At 46.0% G+C, this 15647-nt stretch overlaps 7 non-coding genes across 7 annotated transcripts; all 7 read left to right on the forward strand.

The window, feature by feature from the left end:
- Window positions 1-391: 391 nt before the first annotated feature.
- Window positions 392-582, forward strand: LOC130346626 (U2 spliceosomal RNA). The gene has a single exon (XR_008884795.1). It is a non-coding gene; the product is annotated as a U2 spliceosomal RNA (small nuclear RNA).
- Window positions 583-2676: 2094 nt separating this feature from the next.
- On the forward strand, window positions 2677-2867 carry LOC130346567 (U2 spliceosomal RNA). The gene has a single exon (XR_008884746.1). It is a non-coding gene; the product is annotated as a U2 spliceosomal RNA (small nuclear RNA).
- Window positions 2868-4961: 2094 nt separating this feature from the next.
- LOC130346627 (U2 spliceosomal RNA) lies at window positions 4962-5152 on the forward strand. Its single transcript, XR_008884796.1, has one exon. It is a non-coding gene; the product is annotated as a U2 spliceosomal RNA (small nuclear RNA).
- A 2100-nt stretch (window positions 5153-7252) lies between these two features.
- On the forward strand, window positions 7253-7443 carry LOC130346628 (U2 spliceosomal RNA). The gene has a single exon (XR_008884797.1). It is a non-coding gene; the product is annotated as a U2 spliceosomal RNA (small nuclear RNA).
- Window positions 7444-9530: 2087 nt separating this feature from the next.
- Window positions 9531-9721, forward strand: LOC130346629 (U2 spliceosomal RNA). The gene has a single exon (XR_008884798.1). It is a non-coding gene; the product is annotated as a U2 spliceosomal RNA (small nuclear RNA).
- Window positions 9722-11801: 2080 nt separating this feature from the next.
- Window positions 11802-11992, forward strand: LOC130346630 (U2 spliceosomal RNA). The gene has a single exon (XR_008884799.1). It is a non-coding gene; the product is annotated as a U2 spliceosomal RNA (small nuclear RNA).
- A 2080-nt stretch (window positions 11993-14072) lies between these two features.
- LOC130346632 (U2 spliceosomal RNA) lies at window positions 14073-14263 on the forward strand. The gene has a single exon (XR_008884800.1). It is a non-coding gene; the product is annotated as a U2 spliceosomal RNA (small nuclear RNA).
- Window positions 14264-15647: the final 1384 nt, after the last annotated feature.

Here is a 15647-nt window from a genome sequence, read left to right on the forward strand (position 1 = left end):
TCTATGCTTACAGCTTCCCGTGGGTGTTGGTTTGATACCGTTTGGGGACAGCCAAGGAGGCATCTGCAGGCAACAAAGGTAGGTGTGTGCTTGTGTGTGTGTTTCCTATGCAGATCCTAAGCCCAGTGTCACATGCAAGTAGGAGGAGTAAGAAGGGTTCCTGGCAAATCCGGGTTATGGATTGCATTTAAAAAGGCCCCGTGGGAGTGCAATGGGCCCCTGTATTGCTGCTTAGCAATAATGGTATGGGTTTAGGTTCTGCTGTGTGTACTGGTGGTTGACTGCCCCCCAGCCCAGAGTGTGCATGGAAAATTGTCTGGCAGCCTCCCTGACAGCAAGCAGTGATAGTGCCCATGAAGGGGACCTTGTTGGGCCCGCCCCTTTCACGGTTATCGCTTCTCGGCCTTTTGGCTAAGATCAAGTGTAGTATCTGTTCTTATCAGTTTAATATCTGATACGTCCCCTATCTGGGGACCATATATTAAATGGATTTTTGAGAACGGGGGCCGATTTCGAAGCTTGCTTCCGTCGCCCTATGCATTGACCCGATATGGCAGTATCTTCGGGTACAGTGCACCACCCCCTTACAGGGTTAAAAAGAAAGATTCCTACTTTCATTGCTACCTGCTTGCTGGCTAGCCAGCTAGCCAGCCCTGTGGGCCTTGCTGCTGCAGCCAAAAAACAAAAGGTGGTGCTGCTGCTGCTGCTTCTGCTGCTTCTGCTTGTGTCTGGCCGCTGTTGGAGCGTCCAGGCACAGGACTTCTGCTGCTGCTGACTAAATGGCCTCCTTAATTGGATCATTTGAGTAGCCAGCACACCTGTGCAGGTAGGGCATGACATGATAGGCAGCTGCCTTGATAGCGGGTGGGTGCTGAATGTTCCTAATTGACAAAATAAGATTAATGCTTATGAAGAAATATAAAATCTCATCCCTTCCCCAATATCGCGCCACACCCCTACCCCTTAATTCCCTGGTTGAACTTGATGGACATATGTCTTTTTTCGACCGTACTAACTATGTAACTATGTAACATAACATGGGGGGGGGGGGGGGGGGGGGTCTCCTGGCTGTTCACACAGGTGTGTCATTGCTGTACATTGACCATGCATTGCTTCTGTGGTATTGCAAAGGCAAAGACAAATGCTTCCAGCCATCCATTGCACTAATGGATTGGTCATCAGCTGGCTGTCTATGTCCCGCATCAATATAGACCAAAGTACAGAGGGTTAGGCTATGCTATTGTGCACCTACCTGATGCATCAGAAGGTGCGAGGCCCTTGCTAAATTCTGTGCACAGACTTTGAGATCTATACTTTAGACTGTATCTAAACCTGCTCCAACATGGACTGACATTCTGGCCTACTTTCAGCCGATGCGACTTGTCTGTCGCTGAACAGTCGCTTTTTATGTATTCAGCACCTATGTATAATGTTGTAAAAATGCTCTAGAAGCTAAAGTCGCAGAAATGTCACACATATTTGGCCTGCAACTTTCTGTGCGACAAATTCAGACAGGAAAAATCAGTATAAATCCTTAGAAAATTATCCCCCAGTGTCTCCATCTGCTGGCGGTATTGAATAAGCATTGCTGCACTGATGGGGTATGCATTAGACGAAAAAAAAGAAGAAAAAGAAGAATAATACGCCCAGAAAAGAGGCGAAAAGGAGAAAAACGTAAAAAAACGTGAAAAAAAAGTAAGAGGAAGAGAAGGGAAAAAAAGGTGGAAATGGGTTTAAAAGTGATTTCGGCGGAGAAATATATATATATATATATATATATATATATATATATATATATATATACGCGCACACACACACATATATATAAACGTATTCTCCGTTGAGATATTGCAGCCGCTGCTGTGTCCAGGCCCAGGAGCCTTAGCACTGTGCTGTGATGTCACTCAATACCACTGACATCACTAGGTGTAAACAACATCTCTCCTTTGCTGTGTATGTGACTATGGAGCTGTTTGGTGATGTCGTCTATTATGGCCTTCATAGAAGCAACAGGAGATTGTTGCATCCATCTAGAACCCTCAGAACTACAGTGCTATGATGTCACTCACTTCCACAGGCCTTGCAGAGTGTAAACAACAACAACCCAGCTTTGTTGTGTATGTAACCATAGGGATTTGTGATGTCACCTAGAACCTTCACAGCAGCGACAGCTTTATGAGGAGCATCAGCACTGCTCTGCCTGAGCAGAACCATCACCGCCATAGGTTGTCAAATAACCCGGATTTAACCCACACAGGTAAGTCCAATGGGGTGCAGGCATGTCCTCTATGCTTACAGCTTCCCGTGGGTGTTGGTTTGATACCGTTTGGGGACAGCCAAGGAGGCATCTGCAGGCAACAAAGGTAGGTGTGTGCTTGTGTGTGTGTTTCCTATGCAGATCCTAAGCCCAGTGTCACATGCAAGTAGGAGGAGTAAGAAGGGTTCCTGGCAAATCCGGGTTATGGATTGCATTTAAAAAGGCCCCGTGGGAGTGCAATGGGCCCCTGTCTTGCTGCTTAGCAATAATGGTATGGGTTTAGGTTCTGCTGTGTGTACTGGTGGTTGACTGCCCCCCAGCCCAGAGTGTGCATGGAAAATTGTCTGGCAGCCTCCCTGACAGCAAGCAGTGATAGTGCCCATGAAGGGGACCTTGTTGGGCCCGCCCCTTTCACGGTTATCGCTTCTCGGCCTTTTGGCTAAGATCAAGTGTAGTATCTGTTCTTATCAGTTTAATATCTGATACGTCCCCTATCTGGGGACCATATATTAAATGAATTTTTGAGAACGGGGGCCGATTTCGAAGCTTGCTTCCGTCGCCCTATGCATTGACCCGATATGGCAGTATCTTCGGGTACAGTGCACCACCCCCTTACAGGGTTAAAAAGAAAGATTCCTACTTTCATTGCTACCTGCTTGCTGGCTAGCCAGCTAGCCAGCCCTGTGGGCCTTGCTGCTGCAGCCAAAAAACAAAAGGTGGTGCTGCTGCTGCTTCTGCTGCTTCTGCTTCTGCTTGTGTCTGGCCGCTGTTGGAGCGTCCAGGCACAGGACTTCTGCTGCTGCTGACTAAATGGCCTCCTTAATTGGATCATTTGAGTAGCCAGCACACCTGTGCAGGTAGGGCATGACATGATAGGCAGCTGCCTTGATAGCGGGTGGGTGCTGAATGTTCCTAATTGACAAAATAAGATTAATGCTTATGAAGAAATATAAAATCTCATCCCTTCCCCAATATCGCGCCACACCCCTACCCCTTAATTCCCTGGTTGAACTTGATGGACATATGTCTTTTTTCGACCGTACTAACTATGTAACTATGTAACATAACATGGGGGGGGGGGGGGGGGGGGTCTCCTGGCTGTTCACACAGGTGTGTCATTGCTGTACATTGACCATGCATTGCTTCTGTGGTATTGCAAAGGCAAAGACAAATGCTTCCAGCCATCCATTGCACTAATGGATTGGTCATCAGCTGGCTGTCTATGTCCCGCATCAATATAGACCAAAGTACAGAGGGTTAGGCTATGCTATTGTGCACCTACCTGATGCATCAGAAGGTGCGAGGCCCTTGCTAAATTCTGTGCACAGACTTTGAGATCTATACTTTAGACTGTATCTAAACCTGCTCCAACATGGACTGACATTCTGGCCTACTTTCAGCCGATGCGACTTGTCTGTCGCTGAACAGTCGCTTTTTATGTATTCAGCACCTATGTATAATGTTGTAAAAATGCTCTAGAAGCTAAAGTCGCAGAAATGTCACACATATTTGGCCTGCAACTTTCTGTGCGACAAATTCAGACAGGAAAAATCAGTATAAATCCTTAGAAAATTATCCCCCAGTGTCTCCATCTGCTGGCGGTATTGAATAAGCATTGCTGCACTGATGGGGTATGCATTAGACGAAAAAAAAGAAGAAAAAGAAGAATAATACGCCCAGAAAAGAGGCGAAAAGGAGAAAAACGTAAAAAAACGTGAAAAAAAAGTAAGAGGAAGAGAAGGGAAAAAAAGGTGGAAATGGGTTTAAAAGTGATTTCGGCGGAGAAATATATATATATATATATATATATATATATATATATATATATATACGCGCACACACACACATATATATAAACGTATTCTCCGTTGAGATATTGCAGCCGCTGCTGTGTCCAGGCCCAGGAGCCTTAGCACTGTGCTGTGATGTCACTCAATACCACTGACATCACTAGGTGTAAACAACATCTCTCCTTTGCTGTGTATGTGACTATGGAGCTGTTTGGTGATGTCGTCTATTATGGCCTTCATAGAAGCAACAGGAGATTGTTGCATCCATCTAGAACCCTCAGAACTACAGTGCTATGATGTCACTCACTTCCACAGGCCTTGCAGAGTGTAAACAACAACAACCCAGCTTTGTTGTGTATGTAACCATAGGGATTTGTGATGTCACCTAGAACCTTCACAGCAGCGACAGCTTTATGAGGAGCATCAGCACTGCTCTGCCTGAGCAGAACCATCACCGCCATAGGTTGTCAAATAACCCGGATTTAACCCACACAGGTAAGTCCAATGGGGTGCAGGCATGTCCTCTATGCTTACAGCTTCCCGTGGGTGTTGGTTTGATACCGTTTGGGGACAGCCAAGGAGGCATCTGCAGGCAACAAAGGTAGGTGTGTGCTTGTGTGTGTGTTTCCTATGCAGATCCTAAGCCCAGTGTCACATGCAAGTAGGAGGAGTAAGAAGGGTTCCTGGCAAATCCGGGTTATGGATTGCATTTAAAAAGGCCCCGTGGGAGTGCAATGGGCCCCTGTCTTGCTGCTTAGCAATAATGGTATGGGTTTAGGTTCTGCTGTGTGTACTGGTGGTTGACTGCCCCCCAGCCCAGAGTGTGCATGGAAAATTGTCTGGCAGCCTCCCTGACAGCAAGCAGTGATAGTGCCCATGAAGGGGACCTTGTTGGGCCCGCCCCTTTCACGGTTATCGCTTCTCGGCCTTTTGGCTAAGATCAAGTGTAGTATCTGTTCTTATCAGTTTAATATCTGATACGTCCCCTATCTGGGGACCATATATTAAATGGATTTTTGAGAACGGGGGCCGATTTCGAAGCTTGCTTCCGTCGCCCTATGCATTGACCCGATATGGCAGTATCTTCGGGTACAGTGCACCACCCCCTTACAGGGTTAAAAAGAAAGATTCCTACTTTCATTGCTACCTGCTTGCTGGCTAGCCAGCTAGCCAGCCCTGTGGGCCTTGCTGCTGCAGCCAAAAAACAAAAGGTGGTGCTGCTGCTGCTGCTTCTGCTGCTTCTGCTTGTGTCTGGCCGCTGTTGGAGCGTCCAGGCACAGGACTTCTGCTGCTGCTGACTAAATGGCCTCCTTAATTGGATCATTTGAGTAGCCAGCACACCTGTGCAGGTAGGGCATGACATGATAGGCAGCTGCCTTGATAGCGGGTGGGTGCTGAATGTTCCTAATTGACAAATTGACAAAATAAGATTAATGCTTATGAAGAAATATAAAATCTCATCCCTTCCCCAATATCGCGCCACACCCCTACCCCTTAATTCCCTGGTTGAACTTGATGGACATATGTCTTTTTTCGACCGTACTAACTATGTAACTATGTAACATAACATGGGGGGGGGGGGGGGGGTCTCCTGGCTGTTCACACAGGTGTGTCATTGCTGTACATTGACCATGCATTGCTTCTGTGGTATTGCAAAGGCAAAGACAAATGCTTCCAGCCATCCATTGCACTAATGGATTGGTCATCAGCTGGCTGTCTATGTCCCGCATCAATATAGACCAAAGTACAGAGGGTTAGGCTATGCTATTGTGCACCTACCTGATGCATCAGAAGGTGCGAGGCCCTTGCTAAATTCTGTGCACAGACTTTGAGATCTATACTTTAGACTGTATCTAAACCTGCTCCAACATGGACTGACATTCTGGCCTACTTTCAGCCGATGCGACTTGTCTGTCGCTGAACAGTCGCTTTTTATGTATTCAGCACCTATGTATAATGTTGTAAAAATGCTCTAGAAGCTAAAGTCGCAGAAATGTCACACATATTTGGCCTGCAACTTTCTGTGCGACAAATTCAGACAGGAAAAATCAGTATAAATCCTTAGAAAATTATCCCCCAGTGTCTCCATCTGCTGGCGGTATTGAATAAGCATTGCTGCACTGATGGGGTATGCATTAGACGAAAAAAAAGAAGAAAAAGAAGAATAATACGCCCAGAAAAGAGGCGAAAAGGAGAAAAACGTAAAAAAACGTGAAAAAAAAGTAAGAGGAAGAGAAGGGAAAAAAAGGTGGAAATGGGTTTAAAAGTGATTTCGGCGGAGAAATATATATATATATATATATATATATATATATATATATATATATATATACGCGCACACACACACATATATATAAACGTATTCTCCGTTGAGATATTGCAGCCGCTGCTGTGTCCAGGCCCAGGAGCCTTAGCACTGTGCTGTGATGTCACTCAATACCACTGACATCACTAGGTGTAAACAACATCTCTCCTTTGCTGTGTATGTGACTATGGAGCTGTTTGGTGATGTCGTCTATTATGGCCTTCATAGAAGCAACAGGAGATTGTTGCATCCATCTAGAACCCTCAGAACTACAGTGCTATGATGTCACTCACTTCCACAGGCCTTGCAGAGTGTAAACAACAACAACCCAGCTTTGTTGTGTATGTAACCATAGGGATTTGTGATGTCACCTAGAACCTTCACAGCAGCGACAGCTTTATGAGGAGCATCAGCACTGCTCTGCCTGAGCAGAACCATCACCGCCATAGGTTGTCAAATAACCCGGATTTAACCCACACAGGTAAGTCCAATGGGGTGCAGGCATGTCCTCTATGCTTACAGCTTCCCGTGGGTGTTGGTTTGATACCGTTTGGGGACAGCCAAGGAGGCATCTGCAGGCAACAAAGGTAGGTGTGTGCTTGTGTGTGTGTTTCCTATGCAGATCCTAAGCCCAGTGTCACATGCAAGTAGGAGGAGTAAGAAGGGTTCCTGGCAAATCCGGGTTATGGATTGCATTTAAAAAGGCCCCGTGGGAGTGCAATGGGCCCCTGTCTTGCTGCTTAGCAATAATGGTATGGGTTTAGGTTCTGCTGTGTGTACTGGTGGTTGACTGCCCCCCAGCCCAGAGTGTGCATGGAAAATTGTCTGGCAGCCTCCCTGACAGCAAGCAGTGATAGTGCCCATGAAGGGGACCTTGTTGGGCCCGCCCCTTTCACGGTTATCGCTTCTCGGCCTTTTGGCTAAGATCAAGTGTAGTATCTGTTCTTATCAGTTTAATATCTGATACGTCCCCTATCTGGGGACCATATATTAAATGGATTTTTGAGAACGGGGGCCGATTTCGAAGCTTGCTTCCGTCGCCCTATGCATTGACCCGATATGGCAGTATCTTCGGGTACAGTGCACCACCCCCTTACAGGGTTAAAAAGAAAGATTCCTACTTTCATTGCTACCTGCTTGCTGGCTAGCCAGCTAGCCAGCCCTGTGGGCCTTGCTGCTGCAGCCAAAAAACAAAAGGTGGTGCTGCTGCTGCTGCTTCTGCTGCTTCTGCTTGTGTCTGGCCGCTGTTGGAGCGTCCAGGCACAGGACTTCTGCTGCTGCTGACTAAATGGCCTCCTTAATTGGATCATTTGAGTAGCCAGCACACCTGTGCAGGTAGGGCATGACATGATAGGCAGCTGCCTTGATAGCGGGTGGGTGCTGAATGTTCCTAATTGACAAAATAAGATTAATGCTTATGAAGAAATATAAAATCTCATCCCTTCCCCAATATCGCGCCACACCCCTACCCCTTAATTCCCTGGTTGAACTTGATGGACATATGTCTTTTTTCGACCGTACTAACTATGTAACTATGTAACATAACATGGGGGGGGGGGGGGGGTCTCCTGGCTGTTCACACAGGTGTGTCATTGCTGTACATTGACCATGCATTGCTTCTGTGGTATTGCAAAGGCAAAGACAAATGCTTCCAGCCATCCATTGCACTAATGGATTGGTCATCAGCTGGCTGTCTATGTCCCGCATCAATATAGACCAAAGTACAGAGGGTTAGGCTATGCTATTGTGCACCTACCTGATGCATCAGAAGGTGCGAGGCCCTTGCTAAATTCTGTGCACAGACTTTGAGATCTATACTTTAGACTGTATCTAAACCTGCTCCAACATGGACTGACATTCTGGCCTACTTTCAGCCGATGCGACTTGTCTGTCGCTGAACAGTCGCTTTTTATGTATTCAGCACCTATGTATAATGTTGTAAAAATGCTCTAGAAGCTAAAGTCGCAGAAATGTCACACATATTTGGCCTGCAACTTTCTGTGCGACAAATTCAGACAGGAAAAATCAGTATAAATCCTTAGAAAATTATCCCCCAGTGTCTCCATCTGCTGGCGGTATTGAATAAGCATTGCTGCACTGATGGGGTATGCATTAGACGAAAAAAAAGAAGAAAAAGAAGAATAATCCGCCCAGAAAAGAGGCGAAAAGGAGAAAAACGTAAAAAAACGTGAAAAAAAAGTAAGAGGAAGAGAAGGGAAAAAAAGGTGGAAATGGGTTTAAAAGTGATTTCGGCGGAGAAATATATATATATATATATATATATATATATATATATATATATATACGCGCACACACACACATATATATAAACGTATTCTCCGTTGAGATATTGCAGCCGCTGCTGTGTCCAGGCCCAGGAGCCTTAGCACTGTGCTGTGATGTCACTCAATACCACTGACATCACTAGGTGTAAACAACATCTCTCCTTTGCTGTGTATGTGACTATGGAGCTGTTTGGTGATGTCGTCTATTACGGCCTTCATAGAAGCAACAGGAGATTGTTGCATCCATCTAGAACCCTCAGAACTACAGTGCTATGATGTCACTCACTTCCACAGGCCTTGCAGAGTGTAAACAACAACAACCCAGCTTTGTTGTGTATGTAACCATAGGGATTTGTGATGTCACCTAGAACCTTCACAGCAGCGACAGCTTTATGAGGAGCATCAGCACTGCTCTGCCTGAGCAGAACCATCACCGCCATAGGTTGTCAAATAACCCGGATTTAACCCACACAGGTAAGTCCAATGGGGTGCAGGCATGTCCTCTATGCTTACAGCTTCCCGTGGGTGTTGGTTTGATACCGTTTGGGGACAGCCAAGGAGGCATCTGCAGGCAACAAAGGTAGGTGTGTGCTTGTGTGTGTGTTTCCTATGCAGATCCTAAGCCCAGTGTCACATGCAAGTAGGAGGAGTAAGAAGGGTTCCTGGCAAATCCGGGTTATGGATTGCATTTAAAAAGGCCCCGTGGGAGTGCAATGGGCCCCTGTCTTGCTGCTTAGCAATAATGGTATGGGTTTAGGTTCTGCTGTGTGTACTGGTGGTTGACTGCCCCCCAGCCCAGAGTGTGCATGGAAAATTGTCTGGCAGCCTCCCTGACAGCAAGCAGTGATAGTGCCCATGAAGGGGACCTTGTTGGGCCCGCCCCTTTCACGGTTATCGCTTCTCGGCCTTTTGGCTAAGATCAAGTGTAGTATCTGTTCTTATCAGTTTAATATCTGATACGTCCCCTATCTGGGGACCATATATTAAATGGATTTTTGAGAACGGGGGCCGATTTCGAAGCTTGCTTCCGTCGCCCTATGCATTGACCCGATATGGCAGTATCTTCGGGTACAGTGCACCACCCCCTTACAGGGTTAAAAAGAAAGATTCCTACTTTCATTGCTACCTGCTTGCTGGCTAGCCAGCTAGCCAGCCCTGTGGGCCTTGCTGCTGCAGCCAAAAAACAAAAGGTGGTGCTGCTGCTGCTTCTGCTGCTTCTGCTTGTGTCTGGCCGCTGTTGGAGCGTCCAGGCACAGGACTTCTGCTGCTGCTGACTAAATGGCCTCCTTAATTGGATCATTTGAGTAGCCAGCACACCTGTGCAGGTAGGGCATGACATGATAGGCAGCTGCCTTGATAGCGGGTGGGTGCTGAATGTTCTTAATTGACAAAATAAGATTAATGCTTATGAAGAAATATAAAATCTCATCCCTTCCCCAATATCGCGCCACACCCCTACCCCTTAATTCCCTGGTTGAACTTGATGGACATATGTCTTTTTTCGACCGTACTAACTATGTAACTATGTAACATAACATGGGGGGGGGGGGGGGGTCTCCTGGCTGTTCACACAGGTGTGTCATTGCTGTACATTGACCATGCATTGCTTCTGTGGTATTGCAAAGGCAAAGACAAATGCTTCCAGCCATCCATTGCACTAATGGATTGGTCATCAGCTGGCTGTCTATGTCCCGCATCAATATAGACCAAAGTACAGAGGGTTAGGCTATGCTATTGTGCACCTACCTGATGCATCAGAAGGTGCGAGGCCCTTGCTAAATTCTGTGCACAGACTTTGAGATCTATACTTTAGACTGTATCTAAACCTGCTCCAACATGGACTGACATTCTGGCCTACTTTCAGCCGATGCGACTTGTCTGTCGCTGAACAGTCGCTTTTTATGTATTCAGCACCTATGTATAATGTTGTAAAAATGCTCTAGAAGCTAAAGTCGCAGAAATGTCACACATATTTGGCCTGCAACTTTCTGTGCGACAAATTCAGACAGGAAAAATCAGTATAAATCCTTAGAAAATTATCCCCCAGTGTCTCCATCTGCTGGCGGTATTGAATAAGCATTGCTGCACTGATGGGGTATGCATTAGACGAAAAAAAAGAAGAAAAAGAAGAATAATACGCCCAGAAAAGAGGCGAAAAGGAGAAAAACGTAAAAAAACGTGAAAAAAAAGTAAGAGGAAGAGAAGGGAAAAAAAGGTGGAAATGGGTTTATAAGTGATTTCGGCGGAGAAATATATATATATATATATATATATATATATATATATATATACGCGCACACACACACATATATATAAACGTATTCTCCGTTGAGATATTGCAGCCGCTGCTGTGTCCAGGCCCAGGAGCCTTAGCACTGTGCTGTGATGTCACTCAATACCACTGACATCACTAGGTGTAAACAACATCTCTCCTTTGCTGTGTATGTGACTATGGAGCTGTTTGGTGATGTCGTCTATTATGGCCTTCATAGAAGCAACAGGAGATTGTTGCATCCATCTAGAACCCTCAGAACTACAGTGCTATGATGTCACTCACTTCCACAGGCCTTGCAGAGTGTAAACAACAACAACCCAGCTTTGTTGTGTATGTAACCATAGGGATTTGTGATGTCACCTAGAACCTTCACAGCAGCGACAGCTTTATGAGGAGCATCAGCACTGCTCTGCCTGAGCAGAACCATCACCGCCATAGGTTGTCAAATAACCCGGATTTAACCCACACAGGTAAGTCCAATGGGGTGCAGGCATGTCCTCTATGCTTACAGCTTCCCGTGGGTGTTGGTTTGATACCGTTTGGGGACAGCCAAGGAGGCATCTGCAGGCAACAAAGGTAGGTGTGTGCTTGTGTGTGTGTTTCCTATGCAGATCCTAAGCCCAGTGTCACATGCAAGTAGGAGGAGTAAGAAGGGTTCCTGGCAAATCCGGGTTATGGATTGCATTTAAAAAGGCCCCGTGGGAGTGCAATGGGCCCCTGTCTTGCTGCTTAGCAATAATGGTATGGGTTTAGGTTCTGCTGTGTGTACTGGTGGTTGACTGCCCCCCAGCCCAGAGTGTGCATGGAAAATTGTCTGGCAGCCTCCCTGACAGCAAGCAGTGATAGTGCCCATGAAGGGGACCTTGTTGGGCCCGCCCCTTTCACGGTTATCGCTTCTCGGCCTTTTGGCTAAGATCAAGTGTAGTATCTGTTCTTATCAGTTTAATATCTGATACGTCCCCTATCTGGGGACCATATATTAAATGGATTTTTGAGAACGGGGGCCGATTTCGAAGCTTGCTTCCGTCGCCCTATGCATTGACCCGATATGGCAGTATCTTCGGGTACAGTGCACCACCCCCTTACAGGGTTAAAAAGAAAGATTCCTACTTTCATTGCTACCTGCTTGCTGGCTAGCCAGCTAGCCAGCCCTGTGGGCCTTGCTGCTGCAGCCAAAAAACAAAAGGTGGTGCTGCTGCTGCTGCTTCTGCTGCTTCTGCTTGTGTCTGGCCGCTGTTGGAGCGTCCAGGCACAGGACTTCTGCTGCTGCTGACTAAATGGCCTCCTTAATTGGATCATTTGAGTAGCCAGCACACCTGTGCAGGTAGGGCATGACATGATAGGCAGCTGCCTTGATAGCGGGTGGGTGCTGAATGTTCCTAATTGACAAAATAAGATTAATGCTTATGAAGAAATATAAAATCTCATCCCTTCCCCAATATCGCGCCACACCCCTACCCCTTAATTCCCTGGTTGAACTTGATGGACATATGTCTTTTTTCGACCGTACTAACTATGTAACTATGTAACATAACATGGGGGGGGGGGTCTCCTGGCTGTTCACACAGGTGTGTCATTGCTGTACATTGACCATGCATTGCTTCTGTGGTATTGCAAAGGCAAAGACAAATGCTTCCAGCCATCCATTGCACTAATGGATTGGTCATCAGCTGGCTGTCTATGTCCCGCATCAATATAGACCAAAGTACAGAGGGTTAGGCTATGCTATTGTGCACCTACCTGATGCATCAGAAGGTGCGAGGCCCTTGCTAAATTCTGTGCACAGACTTTGAGATCTATACTTTAGACTGTATCTAAACCTGCTCCAACATGGACTGACATTCTGGCCTACTTTCAGCCGATGCGACTTGTCTGTCGCTGAACAGTCGCTTTTTATGTATTCAGCACCTATGTATAATGTTGTAAAAATGCTCTAGAAGCTAAAGTCGCAGAAATGTCACACATATTTGGCCTGCAACTTTCTGTGCGACAAATTCAGACAGGAAAAATCAGTATAAATCCTTAGAAAATTATCCCCCAGTGTCTCCATCTGCTGGCGGTATTGAATAAGCATTGCTGCACTGATGGGGTATGCATTAGACGAAAAAAAAGAAGAAAAAGAAGAATAATACGCCCAGAAAAGAGGCGAAAAGGAGAAAAACGTAAAAAAACGTGAAAAAAAAGTAAGAGGAAGAGAAGGGAAAAAAAGGTGGAAATGGGTTTAAAAGTGATTTCGGCGGAGAAATATATATATATATATATATATATATATATATATATATATATACGCGCACACACACACATATATATAAACGTATTCTCCGTTGAGATATTGCAGCCGCTGCTGTGTCCAGGCCCAGGAGCCTTAGCACTGTGCTGTGATGTCACTCAATACCACTGACATCACTAGGTGTAAACAACATCTCTCCTTTGCTGTGTATGTGACTATGGAGCTGTTTGGTGATGTCGTCTATTATGGCCTTCATAGAAGCAACAGGAGATTGTTGCATCCATCTAGAACCCTCAGAACTACAGTGCTATGATGTCACTCACTTCCACAGGCCTTGCAGAGTGTAAACAACAACAACCCAGCTTTGTTGTGTATGTAACCATAGGGATTTGTGATGTCACCTAGAACCTTCACAGCAGCGACAGCTTTATGAGGAGCATCAGCACTGCTCTGCCTGAGCAGAACCATCACCGCCATAGGTTGTCAAATAACCCGGATTTAACCCACACAGGTAAGTCCAATGGGGTGCAGGCATGTCCTCTATGCTTACAGCTTCCCGTGGGTGTTGGTTTGATACCGTTTGGGGACAGCCAAGGAGGCATCTGCAGGCAACAAAGGTAGGTGTGTGCTTGTGTGTGTGTTTCCTATGCAGATCCTAAGCCCAGTGTCACATGCAAGTAGGAGGAGTAAGAAGGGTTCCTGGCAAATCCGGGTTATGGATTGCATTTAAAAAGGCCCCGTGGGAGTGCAATGGGCCCCTGTCTTGCTGCTTAGCAATAATGGTATGGGTTTAGGTTCTGCTGTGTGTACTGGTGGTTGACTGCCCCCCAGCCCAGAGTGTGCATGGAAAATTGTCTGGCAGCCTCCCTGACAGCAAGCAGTGATAGTGCCCATGAAGGGGACCTTGTTGGGCCCGCCCCTTTCACGGTTATCGCTTCTCGGCCTTTTGGCTAAGATCAAGTGTAGTATCTGTTCTTATCAGTTTAATATCTGATACGTCCCCTATCTGGGGACCATATATTAAATGGATTTTTGAGAACGGGGGCCGATTTCGAAGCTTGCTTCCGTCGCCCTATGCATTGACCCGATATGGCAGTATCTTCGGGTACAGTGCACCACCCCCTTACAGGGTTAAAAAGAAAGATTCCTACTTTCATTGCTACCTGCTTGCTGGCTAGCCAGCTAGCCAGCCCTGTGGGCCTTGCTGCTGCAGCCAAAAAACAAAAGGTGGTGCTGCTGCTGCTGCTTCTGCTGCTTCTGCTTGTGTCTGGCCGCTGTTGGAGCGTCCAGGCACAGGACTTCTGCTGCTGCTGACTAAATGGCCTCCTTAATTGGATCATTTGAGTAGCCAGCACACCTGTGCAGGTAGGGCATGACATGATAGGCAGCTGCCTTGATAGCGGGTGGGTGCTGAATGTTCCTAATTGACAAAATAAGATTAATGCTTATGAAGAAATATAAAATCTCATCCCTTCCCCAATATCGCGCCACACCCCTACCCCTTAATTCCCTGGTTGAACTTGATGGACATATGTCTTTTTTCGACCGTACTAACTATGTAACTATGTAACATAACATGGGGGGGGGGGGGGGGGGTCTCCTGGCTGTTCACACAGGTGTGTCATTGCTGTACATTGACCATGCATTGCTTCTGTGGTATTGCAAAGGCAAAGACAAATGCTTCCAGCCATCCATTGCACTAATGGATTGGTCATCAGCTGGCTGTCTATGTCCCGCATCAATATAGACCAAAGTACAGAGGGTTAGGCTATGCTATTGTGCACCTACCTGATGCATCAGAAGGTGCGAGGCCCTTGCTAAATTCTGTGCACAGACTTTGAGATCTATACTTTAGACTGTATCTAAACCTGCTCCAACATGGACTGACATTCTGGCCTACTTTCAGCCGATGCGACTTGTCTGTCGCTGAACAGTCGCTTTTTATGTATTCAGCACCTATGTATAATGTTGTAAAAATGCTCTAGAAGCTAAAGTCGCAGAAATGTCACACATATTTGGCCTGCAACTTTCTGTGCGACAAATTCAGACAGGAAAAATCAGTATAAATCCTTAGAAAATTATCCCCCAGTGTCTCCATCTGCTGGCGGTATTGAATAAGCATTGCTGCACTGATGGGGTATGCATTAGACGAAAAAAAAGAAGAAAAAGAAGAATAATACGCCCAGAAAAGAGGCGAAAAGGAGAAAAACGTAAAAAAACGTGAAAAAAAAGTAAGAGGAAGAGAAGGGAAAAAAAGGTGGAAATGGGTTTAAAAGTGATTTCGTCGGAGATATATATATATATATATATATATATATATATATATATATATATACGCGCACACACACACATATATATAAACGTATTCTCCGTTGAGATATTGCAGCCGCTGCTGTGTCCAGGCCCAGGAGCCTTAGCACTGTGCTGTGATGTCACTCAATACCACTGACATCACTAGGTGTAAACAACATCTCTCCTTTGCTGTGTATGTGACTATGGAGCTGT

This window comes from Hyla sarda, unplaced genomic scaffold, assembly GCF_029499605.1.
Source record: "Hyla sarda isolate aHylSar1 unplaced genomic scaffold, aHylSar1.hap1 scaffold_798, whole genome shotgun sequence".
Lineage (NCBI taxonomy): Eukaryota > Metazoa > Chordata > Amphibia > Anura > Hylidae > Hyla > Hyla sarda.